Here is a 12834-nt window from a genome sequence, read left to right as displayed (position 1 = left end):
TCAAGAAGAATAAAGTAAAAAGAATGAAACTATTTTTCGTTTGTCTTTTAATTTTCATAGTACCCGATGCCAGTATTCCATATTTGGGTGTCTATTCCGTACTGGGTACGATTTCCACCTTTTTAATTTCGATCCAATATCGAATATTGTTCATAGAGTTGAAAGTGTAAAAATGATCCGGAATTGAGCGTAGATATATGGTCGAATATGCATAAAAGTGTTTATTTGTTGTGATTGATTTTGTGAGAATGAGGTTGGAAAAACGAAATGATATTCCATATTTGGCTACTTTCCTCTAATATTAAAAAGGAACCGTAGAAAATCTATTCGTAGATGTTTCATAAAAGCGTTGATAGCGCAGCTTTCGCAGCGAATAAAAAAGAAGAAACGCATCCCTGTTGCTACGACTATTCCCATATCGCAGAAAAGTGCATTCGATAGGCAAATGTACTCGCCGAGCGCAGAAACCTGCGCTTAGGTTCACTTCACTCCCCACCCCCTTTCCGCGGCTACCGCCAACCGCCCCCTTTTACTCTCCCCGGAGTTCTCTATTCCTGTCGTGTATCCGCGCTTCGTCGGCTGCCGCTGTCAGCATCGTCGTCGTCGTCGTCGTCGTCGTCGTCGTCGCCGTCGTTGACGTGACCGTAACGACTCGTGCGAAAAAGTTCGGTCGTCGATGCGTACTCGAGTGGTCCAAGTTCGTTTAAAATTGGTCCAAATTCGGTTAAAGTCGGCCCTATACACTCGTTAGCGTATTAAGGTTAGGAACACTTGGAATATTTTTCGCGAGTTCCAAAGAAATATTTTGTCAAATTTCAAAGTTATCGTTCGGTGGTTATTTTTCTAGTGAATACGTTATTTCCTTCTGGCGATCGTTTCTTGATTTGACAAGATCCTGATCGTCGGTTCGATTCGTCCAGTTGTCGTTAAGTCTCGGATTTTTCTGAACACGATTCCTTGGACTATTATCACGTGGCGAATGTGAAGAAGAAACGTCATCGCATGGCCAGCCCAAGGTAAGCAACTTCAAGATCGTTTTAACACGTTCAATTAATCTTTTCCTTTTTCGATGTTATTAGCGTTAATAAAGTCAAAAACGTGGTAACGCGTTAACTAATGTTACGTAAATCTTGATCGATTCTTATTATTTTCGATCGAAATTCTTATTATTTTCTAAATTTTTAACAATACGATTTGTATAGATACGTTTTTGAAAGGAGGTTAAATTAGCTGAATGTATTCGATTAATTAGGCAATAATGCTTACGTATCAAAATTATTTAGAATAGAAAGGATTGTCTGAATTTCTTTCATAACCTATTCGTGATTGAGGAACTAGTATATTAAGAAACCTAGTCATTACAAAAAGAAAGTAATTTATGAATTACTCTTTGTACTTAGCAATTTCTATAATATTCATCGACTGTTAAATATCTCCTGTTGGTTTTATACAAATTTCAACGAATCTACTTTATCAAATTATCTCCGTATTTATTAAAGCGCTCAGCTACTCACGATATGGGCATAATTTTCTAAAAAATTACAAACTTTATCAATTGCAAGTACATCGATGAGCACTTTTAAGGTATATGAAAACTTATATGGTTATTAATAAATTTAAATTAAGAAATTAACGTCGCCTTTGTAAAGGACAGTTTAATCAAGTAAGGAAACTAATTTATTAACTATTCAAAAGTAGTCTCAGTTTGATAAGGTCAAATACAGGATTATAAGATATGACAGTGATATATAATGATATAGAAAATTTAATAACTATTGTTTCCTCAATTGTGTAATGTCAAGTAGATTGATTGTGCCCTTTCATTCAATGCTCCTGACGAATATAACTAAATTATCATCAAGTCCCTTTATTCGACATGTCCAATGCTTCGTTGAAGTGACGATCGAAAGAGCACACGACACGAAAATATACTTTCTCGCCAAATAATGATTCATCGAAACAAAGTGAGTTATTCGTGCATATAATAGACGCGTCTTAACTTAATATTCCTCGTTAATTTTTATTTTCACTTGCTACTAGCAAGTTGGATATTTTTCTTGCAAGAATTTAAGTTTTTATTTTGATCGGCGAAGGAAACACAGAAAGAAAAACAGCCAATTACGTAACTACCGTTAGTGTTAGTTTCATATCATAATCTTTTTCGTATCGCTTGTTTGTCAAAATTTAAATTTCTATTTTGGTCGAGGAAGAAAATACGAAACGAATGGTAAATTATGCAACTGACGTTAATGTTAATTTCATACCATTAACTTTGCTAATGAAACTAATGTTAATACCATATTTATACGTGTTATTACATGAATATGCTATTGATACTATTGTAAGTACACTATTCCCACTCCTTTCTATAATCTCTTCTTTTTTTTTCTTTTTTTTCCTCGCGGACACCCCGCCGCCCTCTGGAAGGCGATGGGGTATAATGTCGGACTCCTTTCTATAATCTAACGATATAGTAGCCTGCTATGTATGTACTTTGCGGCAATAGAGATTTTATCAAAGGCACGCGATTTCATCTGTTCGAAGTTCCATTTTAAGTTACTGTTACCTAACAACATGATACAAATTTCTAAGCGAAGAATGTACAAAAATTACTAGTAAAATTTAGAATATCTTATTACTAGAAACGACGTATAACACGAAATTAATATAATACGAAATTGCGTAAATATCGCCTTACAACATGATATAATATAAACCCTGCCAAATATGTCTATAAAAATAAACAGATAAAAGTACCTTGATAACTTTTTGCAGAGAATTAAAAAACTGTGTATAAAAAAATATATAGTTCCATTTTAAAAAATAAAGATCACCTGGAGATCTCGGAAACATCTCTCCAACACACCTACAAATCTGGTGATGATCATAAGATTGAAACGCAAGTTTTATTTGATACACTTTTTCAAATAAGATATAGCTTAGGGACCGATTAAAATGAGACACCCTGTACATGTTAGGCGTATCAACGAATAATCCAAATTTTTCAGTGAATCTCAGAGTTTATTTCGTCAGAATTATTAATCGTCAGATCGCTGACAAGGAATAACGTTCTGTGAAATTGCTTCATGACAACGTTAGACCATACACTGCTTCTTCAACGCTGATACAAAAATATTCTGACGATGAGACCTTGTCTAAAGACGCGACATTTTTCCACGATGGAATTCATCTCTTGCCTAATACAGTAGCGTCCATTTTTGCGTGCGGATTTTTGCTCGCTCAAGCGTCCGTCGCTATCCCCACCAATTCTTGGAAATAGGACCTCGGAATGAGTCTCGAGCACACCGAATGAGATAAAGCGTCGAATGAAACTTGACACGGATCCTCGTCGATCGTTCCGGTCACATATCGATTGATGCTCGAGCCCGCGTTCGCACGTATCCGTATCAGTATGTCACTCACACTCGTTCCTTTTCGTTCCTTTTTCTTGCTTTTGCTGTATTCGCAGAATATCACTTGCCCGAATAAGCGTCCCGATTTGGTCCCAACTGCGGATGCTAAAGTGGGCATTACTACAGACGATTTACAGTTATAGAAAGCAACGGTGGATGTTCTGATCGAACACTTTGCCGTACTTTTTTTCTAAATAAGTTTTCGGTTATTTGGCTTATACGTTCGATAATTCGTAATAAATCACTCTCATTGTACAATTTTACTGAAAAATGAAATATCGCGAAGAGTCAGGATAATATACAAAAGTGGGAATTTCGGTCACTTGTTCGGTATCAAACGCTCTTTCAAGCACTTGTTGTACTTCCTAGAGACCATCGAGCCACTCAAGGTCAATTGATGCCTTTAACATAAGCTTCAAAGAGCACGTTGGAGAAACGCTCTCTTCACGTACGGCACAGTGTTGGTTGGTTTCCGATTCGAAGTCGCTCTTTCTCGCAGCTTGGCCACTTTCATCCGGATGCATCTGGGAACGAGCTATTAATATATAAACCTTATTTCGGTCCGCAATGTGTTTACAAGTTCGAACTGCTCGTACGCGCGGTTAACGGAAGTGCGGTGAATCAGCTTGATATCCAGCCGAACCGAGCGTCCTGTGAAAGGCAAAATACTTTGACTAAAGACACGCAACGATACGTAAGATTCGGAAGAGTGAAATTCAGATCACTTTTATATTATGCAGGTAGCTTTAAGCGTAAAACAGATATCTTACTACATACAGGGTGTCTACAAATTCTTCCCGTTTAAAGAAACTGACAAACGATAGACGATATAAAATAAAAAATTGGAACATTTTCCTTGTTGTTTCTTACGATGTTTTTATTATGACGAGCGGCCTTGTTTCGATCCGAAGTCACTCAAAAGTACCGTATTGAACGCGACTTTCTTTTTTTCCTTTTCTTTTTGTCATAAGGGAACAAAAATATGGCACACCATTTTTAAATGGCGAGTGACAGAGTGACCTTCAAATAACTTTGGAAAGTTCGAACGAAATTTTTTTATTTGCATCATAATCTACGTTAAAAACAATAAAAAGAGCGTTCTTATATTTTTTCGTATCATCTAGCGGAGAGGTGGGATGAAAGGATCGATCTGTCGGCGACAATAGTTTTTTCACTCTGGAGCACCATTCATGTATGTGCAATCGTATACAGACTCAAATCGTTATTGTTTCAAGCATAATAGTAACGCGCGATTGAATTTTTTTTTTTTTTTTTTTTTGGTTAGAAGTAAAATTTTTGATAGTTTGTCGAAAATTGTTGCGAAATACTCTTGTTAGCAACCAACTTCTTCGCTAATATTTATTAAACAATGGTAACACGAAATATGTTTTCGTTAATTTTAATTAATGGAAAAACTATATTTCGCTTTATTATCCCCGATCAAAGAATCAAATTAATTAAATAATAAAATAGGGTAACGGTATCGGATTTGCGTTTAATTAAATATCAGATAATAGAAAGAGAAAATCTTTTTAAAAATTTTTGTACTTGTACATTCGTTATTCACTTATACATGCTTAAAAAGCTACGAGTTTCATAGATACCGTTATTCACTATGAAAATACAGGAAATATAAAAGAGTACAAAATTAATGCTTTTAAAACAATGCTCCTGTTTAAAATTCAAATGAAAAGTTGAAATTGCCATGTAAAATAAAAAGCTACCTATTTTTTGCCTCTTTTTAAAATAAATTGGATACACGAAGGAAGGCAACGTTAGTAGCCCCATGATATTCATGCAGCCATCTCTAGCTCTTGATGTATCGCAGCTATCGTTCGCTAGCTTGGTCCTTAGAATACAGACACAAACCAAATTCTGCGTCACAAATCTAATTCCGATTCGGAACTGTTTTCCTTGTCAGTTTGCTCCATTTCCGAATATCCATAAGATGCTTTTGTTTTCGACGACGTATCTCATATTAGGAACATCTTGGCTTCGGAAAAAGAAGTTAAATCGATATGAGAACGGTTTATTAATGGTTCGTATAGACGATAACGCAATTAGTTGATAATACAAAGACTCGAGGCTAATAAAGAAAATGGTCAAATAATTTACTTTTAATGTTGCGCAAACCTTCTTTGTAAATGAGTATAAAAACTCGCTACAGGAGAGAACATAATGGTATATTACTGAAACGATCGTATTCGCGTAAATGAAAATCGCATGCGGACGATGTTGTCATTAGTTATAGTGGTTGTAAACCCTACTTCGGTGTCATTCCACTTCTTTGTAAACATACGATGGAATTTCGTATGAAGCACGCGTCTCATTCATATTCGGTGACGTTGTTCTACCGATCACTTTCATCCAGAAATTATTATATTTCTGCTTATTTATATCGATAAGATTTACGAACATTAATATTTAAACGTTTATAGCTAACAACGAAACAATTTGAAGTTCAGCCAAATTTAATATAGATAACATCAAGATAGGATCAATAGTTTTAGTTTAATGAATATTGAAATAAGATTAAGAGCTTTGGACGAATATTTGCGCGCAATACGCAAGAAAATCTCTTTCCATCGTTTGAAAAGGATTTAGTCTGGTTTAACCACATGAAATGGTTTTTACCGCTTGGTGGACGAATGGTGTTCCAATTTTGTAACATATTTGTAGTTTATCCTTTCAACGACGACAATGTACGACGTACACATGTATAATAACCATGTTAATGATCTCTTCTGTAAGATAGATGCTATATAATTACATTTGGTCACATACTACATACTACCTTTACGACGATAAAACTAATTAACCACCGCGACGAATTTTCAATGAACGTGACTCACGAAGGTAATGCTCTCTAATGAACATAATTCTGACAATACTCGCGCGTAATTCTACAAAGTTATTAATAGCACTGTATCAAAGTAGATGTTGAAATTTTTTGATGTTTCAAATCTTTAATCGTTCCGTTACGCAGCAATTTATTTCAACTGAAAAATCAAAGCAACGTTTAAAAGTCTAATATTAATTCGACAAAATTATTTATTCTGCGAACAGTGGCAATCAGCGAAGTTTCCGACGTATTGTCACATCGTTGAGAATTTCGCCAAATAGATTATGATTTATAATTTATAACTATGCTGGGAAGTTTTGAAACACCTGTTATAAGATAATTTTAGCCAGCCAAAATTTAATTCATAATAAATGATACGGTACTTGTAAAGAACTTGTCGAATACTATTCCAAGATTCCTTATCGACACTGTATCTTTCAAGCGAAAATTAATATAAATAAATTTTAATAGGAAATGTTTAATTATTCATTTATCACGTTTAGGCGTGCGCTTGTTACTATCTCAAAAATGTATAAATGATTTTAAAACGCTTAAAATTACTAAAATTCGTGTTTTTACTTGCTTATCTATAGCCTGCAAATGTCTGAGGATAAATGTCTGCCAGTGTAGACTAAGCTCGACGTAGGATTCCGATTCCTGCATCGATACAAGTTGCTTCCGGTGCCGATTTGCCGATACCAAACTACATACATTGTACCACGCATCATGGAAGCTAAAGTTTGATTCACACTGGCAATCATGGTACGGTCAGATCACGTCAAATCGGACACCGGTGAAAATCTCTTACATGTAACATGATAGCATTTACGGTAGGCGGATCGGTCAAGTTAAATGAAAATCTCTTGACCGATGCCCGATTTGACGTGATCTGACCGTGATCGTTATTCTGAATCAGGCTTTAGTGCGAATAGCTCCGTAAAATCCTAGAGTTTGATCGATCGTGAACCGTGCTTTTGACATTCAGCGTAAATCTGGCTTAAGTGTTGATGCATACATCGTAACACGTTTCAGCGCGTATAAGGAGCTTTAGTTTCAATGCACTTTTCACGAAGTGGTACAATCTTTTATTATCTTCCTTCGCGCATATATTTTTAATTACTGAAGTAGTTATATACCAAATTTAATTATTGACAGTAGTAGAGATCTAATATAAGAGAAATTTAACTAATTAATAATAGCAATACGTTCGAATAAATTGCATAAGCAGATGTACATGTATATTAAATATGTTATACGCGATATAATTATACATGTGTCGTACAGATTGCATTAGACCAATGCAAATATTTGCATTAAGCAGCTATTTCTTTCAACTGGATTAAATCTAATTTATTATTTTGGGAATTATGTATGTAATTATTAATATAGTTGAGCAAGAAATTACAATGTACTAATTAAAAGGATAGCGAGCTATTCAAAATAATTAATGCAATTAAAAAACGCAACATAAAGTTCCAATGTAAAAAAAGATACTAACTGATAAAAGTAAAACGTAATGAGCGTAGTTTCAATGCAAATGAAAAAAGAGGTCGAGTTTTATGTGCATATTTATTATTCCAAGTGCCTCTACGATGCTAAACTTTTCATATTACTTAGTAAAATGTTTATAATCGTATATAACGTTGTATGTGTTACAAGATACTGTATCTACATGCTCTTGTCTCTTTTTATCGTTGTACTTAATTTATTGCTATATCATTACATTGATATCGAGTAGTTTATTAATAAGAGTTATTATAGTTTCTAGTTTCCAAACTATTTCGCAAAACCTCTAATCAACTATAATTTTATTCTCATAAGTGAAAGAAAAATTCTACGGTTATACAGCTGAGGCTTAATTTACGTTATTAACTTTATACTACTAATAACAATTAGGCACTAAGCTGCAGGTTTAGTGTACGATATGTAAAGATTCTTTGAAGAAGCGAAGCATTTTAAGGTAAACAAAATCTCAGTTAAAATTATGTTATTATATTATTTCGATATAACAGTTATTGTTAGGTTGCAGCTAGACATTATTACTATTATTATTATTATTATTATTATTATTATTATTATTACTGTTTTGTACGATTTCATATTATTATTGACATAATTGAGGCGATAGAACGTATATAAAAATTTATTTCACGCTTCGCTTTTAATATTTTCGTATATTACATATATTTTTACGTATATACTCTGCTTTCCGATTTTCCATAAACGGATAAAAATCCGCAGTTATTATTACACATTCCATTTATTATGTCGTATTTGTAAAAATAAGTAGCGGCAAGCGTAGCCTAAAATAATGAATAATGATATTGAAATCCGCGTATATACGTATAAAATATGATCGCAAAGAATACAGTAACTAAATCTTCAATTAAGAAGGGACTAATTACGTTAATATCCATGAGAAAGTACCATGTACTTCTGGCAGTGTAGAGTAATTGATAAGAGGCTGGAGAGAAACGCAGTATATGTCATTCGAGTTCGAAGGAAACGTTTCACGCGTATACATCGCAGCTTGAGTGCGGATGATGAAAACAGGCCTGACCAACGGCTCTCTGTTTGCAACATGGTAAAAGGTACGGAGAGCGTGGTTGCGTAATACCGCCTTATTGCTCGGCGAAGGAGAAAGTCGGCTTCACGACGTCTGCACGCTCTCTTATGTACTTACACACACACATGAACGTTCATCGTTCGATTCTATCGGATCTGACCGGTTTACGAACTTACCGAGACCACAATAAAATGGCAAACATTGTGTAACATGCAAATTTCAAGTTTCATTTTTCAATTAAATTTCTATCGTTGAGATATTGCAGAGAAGTACGGTAATGTTTCTACCGTATCATCCGAGGTGCTTTGAGCTTAACCATAACTTCATCTTTTTCGACAGTTTAACATATAGAGCACAAAAGCGTAAATACCATGGTATTGTTGAGGCAGTTGATCAAAATTTTAATCGATTAAATAGTTAATTAAACTTAACTACACGTACAATACTACGTTAAATATCGTATCAAAGATGGCAACAAAATGCTTACATATTTGTTTAAATATTATATCAAGCAATACGTTAAAATGTTTTTATTAACAGCCACGGAGCCTGCCTTCTTGCTACTCGAGATCTCGATTATCCGAGGTAGGTTCGTTCCACGTCACGTCGGATAACCGACTGTACTGTATTTGTAGCGCGACAATATCCTTCAAAAGTAGAACGCGCTGAATCATATTCTTCGCGCGTGTCTGAGATTCCCCCTCTGGGGAGAAATTTCCTGGCTGTCTGTACTTTTTACGAGCGCACGCTAACGAACAATTATTCAGAAAAGGACATAACGGCGACTTCGCATTATAATATACGGCATTTTTGGTCGTCAAAATTACCGATATTACGTATTTACGCGTTACCTTTATTCGAAAACGGCGAGGTGAAGGCCGAACATATTCAAACTTTTATTGTAGGGTACAAAGGTACTCGAGCTGTGTATGTTGTAGATGCGTAATCACAAAATATATTTCACAAGAGAACGTTCAAAATAACTTTTGCAAAATTACGATTATCATATTACATGGAAAGATTATCTACGAGAAACGAAAAGGAAAACGAAAATGAAAACGAATTCGTTAAAATCGATATATCAATCGGTACGTATATTGCGTTTAGTTACCCGCACAGACAGACAGAGAACGCTCTGTCGTGCCGTAATTACTAATTACTCTGTATTCAGTCTCTCGTGCGGACAATTATGAAAGCCGTCGTCATAGCACGAGAAAACTGTCCTTTCCCACGAAACTCACTCATTAGTAGATGCCTTTTCTCTGTTGACCGGAATTCTGGAATTTGTAGCTCTAGATTCGATCTTGTTACAGCAAAATATAGCGCCCGCCGACTGCCTTCAGACTCGCTCCACTCGATTCACGACAGTTTTAGCAGATCGCAATTACGATTAAATTATACAGCGATGGACTGCTTCATTTGCGCTGCTTCATTTCTTCCAGTTTTTAGTTAACCATGGTGTTACCATATATATATATATACGGCGAGTCACGAAACTATTCGAACAGTTAGAAACGTTTTGTCCTATAAATCTTACACGCAACATTTCGAAATCTCATTAGCTCTAGAACGGGACGCGACTATCGTCGCGGCACTTGCAATGTTTGCAACGAATCCGTAAATGTATATAGAAGTTGGAAAATATTTATCGGAAACGTGTAGTTTGCAGAGATCGACAAAGTATCGGAACGATCAATTGCAGCCGAACCTTCGACATACGAACCAAACCTAATTCCAAGTCCCTTTTTCGACATCATAAACATTTCGAAATAAGACGTAATTTTATCGTCACTTTCATTGTAATCTTCTTTCTAATATATTTCTCCGCGTTACAAAACTTGTTCGTACAATGTATATCTAGATACCGGCATTCCTTCATTGCTGATCTATTATCATCGCTGTACACCAGAACATAGATATTTATTATTCTATATATTATATATTCCAAAAATGTTATTCATAAAGCTGAAATGTGCTGAAGCAGATCGTATGGAACATTTACTGTAGCCTTGTCGAAGGACGATACTTGTAAACACATTGGCACGTAACATCCGAAACAATTCTTTCATTATTGATCTTGTACGATCTTGACAGTCATCGTATGGAACATGGATGAATTTCTCTCGACGCACGATTTCACGTAATATAAAAAGCGTACATGTTTCTTTTAAAAGTATTGCGAATATAAAAAAAGAGTTACATATTCGGATTGGTTTCGAATTTTTCTATTATAATCACAGTAGTCGTGTCTGGTTACAGCGCTAACAAAATCTGAAAAGGTTTCGCATATCGTGCACAATATATTCGTAAAAATGTTCTATGGTAAGCGTTCGAATGCGTTCGTGAACCGCTGTGAATGACAAAGAACTTTAATTACGTATAAAACGGTAAATTAACGAGTTATCGACGTTTTCGTTAACGTTTTACACAATCGGCAATTGTCAAAAACAAATACAGCCTGAAAAGAGGAAAAGTAAGCTATTACTTAACGTCAGCTCATTTGTTGCATGTACACATCGTTTTCAGATTCTCGCGATAACGAAGATTTTCACTTTCGAATTCACTTGGCGATACGAAACGCGCTGATAGGGTGCCAATCTTAATATTACTTTTATGCAAATATAAAAGGAGGGAAAACGTTACTTTCTCGTATTAAATCGAGCTGAAATTATTTGAACGTATCTTACCATCGCGAATGAATCTTCGTGCAACGCGTTTCTAAAGGAATTTAAATTACGTGTAGCTACATGTATACAATTATATAATTCGTGGGATAATTAGTTAATAAATTGAAGCCGACAACACACACATTCGATCGTCCTTTGAAAAATAAATATAAATAAGTTATAAAATAAAAATAGTTATAAAAACTGTGTATATACGTAGTATATTCTCCTATGCTATATAATGTTTATTTAGTACTTATTGGATGCTTTTCACTGTTTTTATTTCCTAGTTATTTTATTTCAGTCACGTGACATACTTTTTTTTTAATGCAAAATACTAAATGAAGTAAAATTTATTCGAGTTTCTCAATAAATGTAGCGAGCTGGTGTTTTAATAATTAATTGTTTAATCCAATCTCAAGTCAATTTTGTGTCAAAGTTTTTCATTTAACCGAATAGCCTGGAAATGCATACGTTATTACTATTGTTTTGTACGAATTCATCAAGAATTTAGTTGCCTGACCACATGGTGATACGTTATTATTGTTATTAATAAATGAATTATTCTTATCCGATATTTCATACCAAAAATGTTTGAATTATTATTTTCAAAATTACATGAACTGCATATTACAATGACAACTTGTAGCATGACTGTGTGAGCATGAAATGTTCGCTTAAATTCTTTTCATTTTCCATGGGTATAAATTGTGTCGAAAAGTATGTTGTGTATTTGCAATATATTTTATATAATATTGGAGGCCGGTTTACGCTTTTTTATTTTATAAATCTGCATGTTATTTTCTCTTGCTTAAGCTTATTGACAATTATTCTACGATCAAAGCCACACATTACGTTAAAAGTCTTTTAAAAGCGTCGTCCCAGTGAACGTACTGGCCTCCTAAATACTACCTTAGCGATACTGGTCTTGAAAACGTAGAGTGAAAATGTAGAGTAGAGGAAATGTGTAAGGTAAGTTTCGCAAAATCTAAAACGAGAGTATTTTAGAAACACACGACATCAAAGATATTGTCTGTCGACGGTAAAGCGTGTCGATTCCAACGAAACGTCCAAATTCCATTAATAGACCTGCTACGATAAAAAGTAAAAGCATACATACTTATTTCGCCCGAATAAAGGTGACTCCATATACTATGACCTAATAATAATAATAATGTGTATTCATAACATTTTACGCTATTTACGTAAAAAATTACGTGCTATACAGGGCGCTTCATAACACGTGGGACCAGCCTCGATACTTGAGAATACAAAAACAAGGAGAAAAGTTTATACAAACGCGTGTCCTGTCTGACCTTGTTTCGCAGTTATAGCCACATTTGTGTT

The 12834-nt window shown here is 34.7% G+C and overlaps 1 protein-coding gene across 2 annotated transcripts in view; it reads left to right on the top strand.

The window, feature by feature from the left end:
* The first annotated feature begins 589 nt into the window (after positions 1 to 589).
* LOC122572061 (brain tumor protein) overlaps positions 590 to 12834 on the top strand; it is a 168539-nt gene continuing 156294 nt past the window's right edge. The window contains exons 1-2 of one of the 2 annotated variants that reach the window (XM_043736596.1): positions 590 to 760; positions 848 to 1016. The gene's annotated coding sequence lies outside the window, so the exon portion shown is untranslated. Of the gene's footprint in view, positions 1017 to 12834 lie in introns of both variants that reach the window. The other variant, XM_043736595.1, reaches the window with a different exon arrangement.

Source organism: Bombus pyrosoma, linkage group LG10 (assembly GCF_014825855.1).
Source record: "Bombus pyrosoma isolate SC7728 linkage group LG10, ASM1482585v1, whole genome shotgun sequence".
Lineage (NCBI taxonomy): Eukaryota > Metazoa > Arthropoda > Insecta > Hymenoptera > Apidae > Bombus > Bombus pyrosoma.
This window is presented reverse-complemented; position numbering and strand designations above follow the sequence as displayed.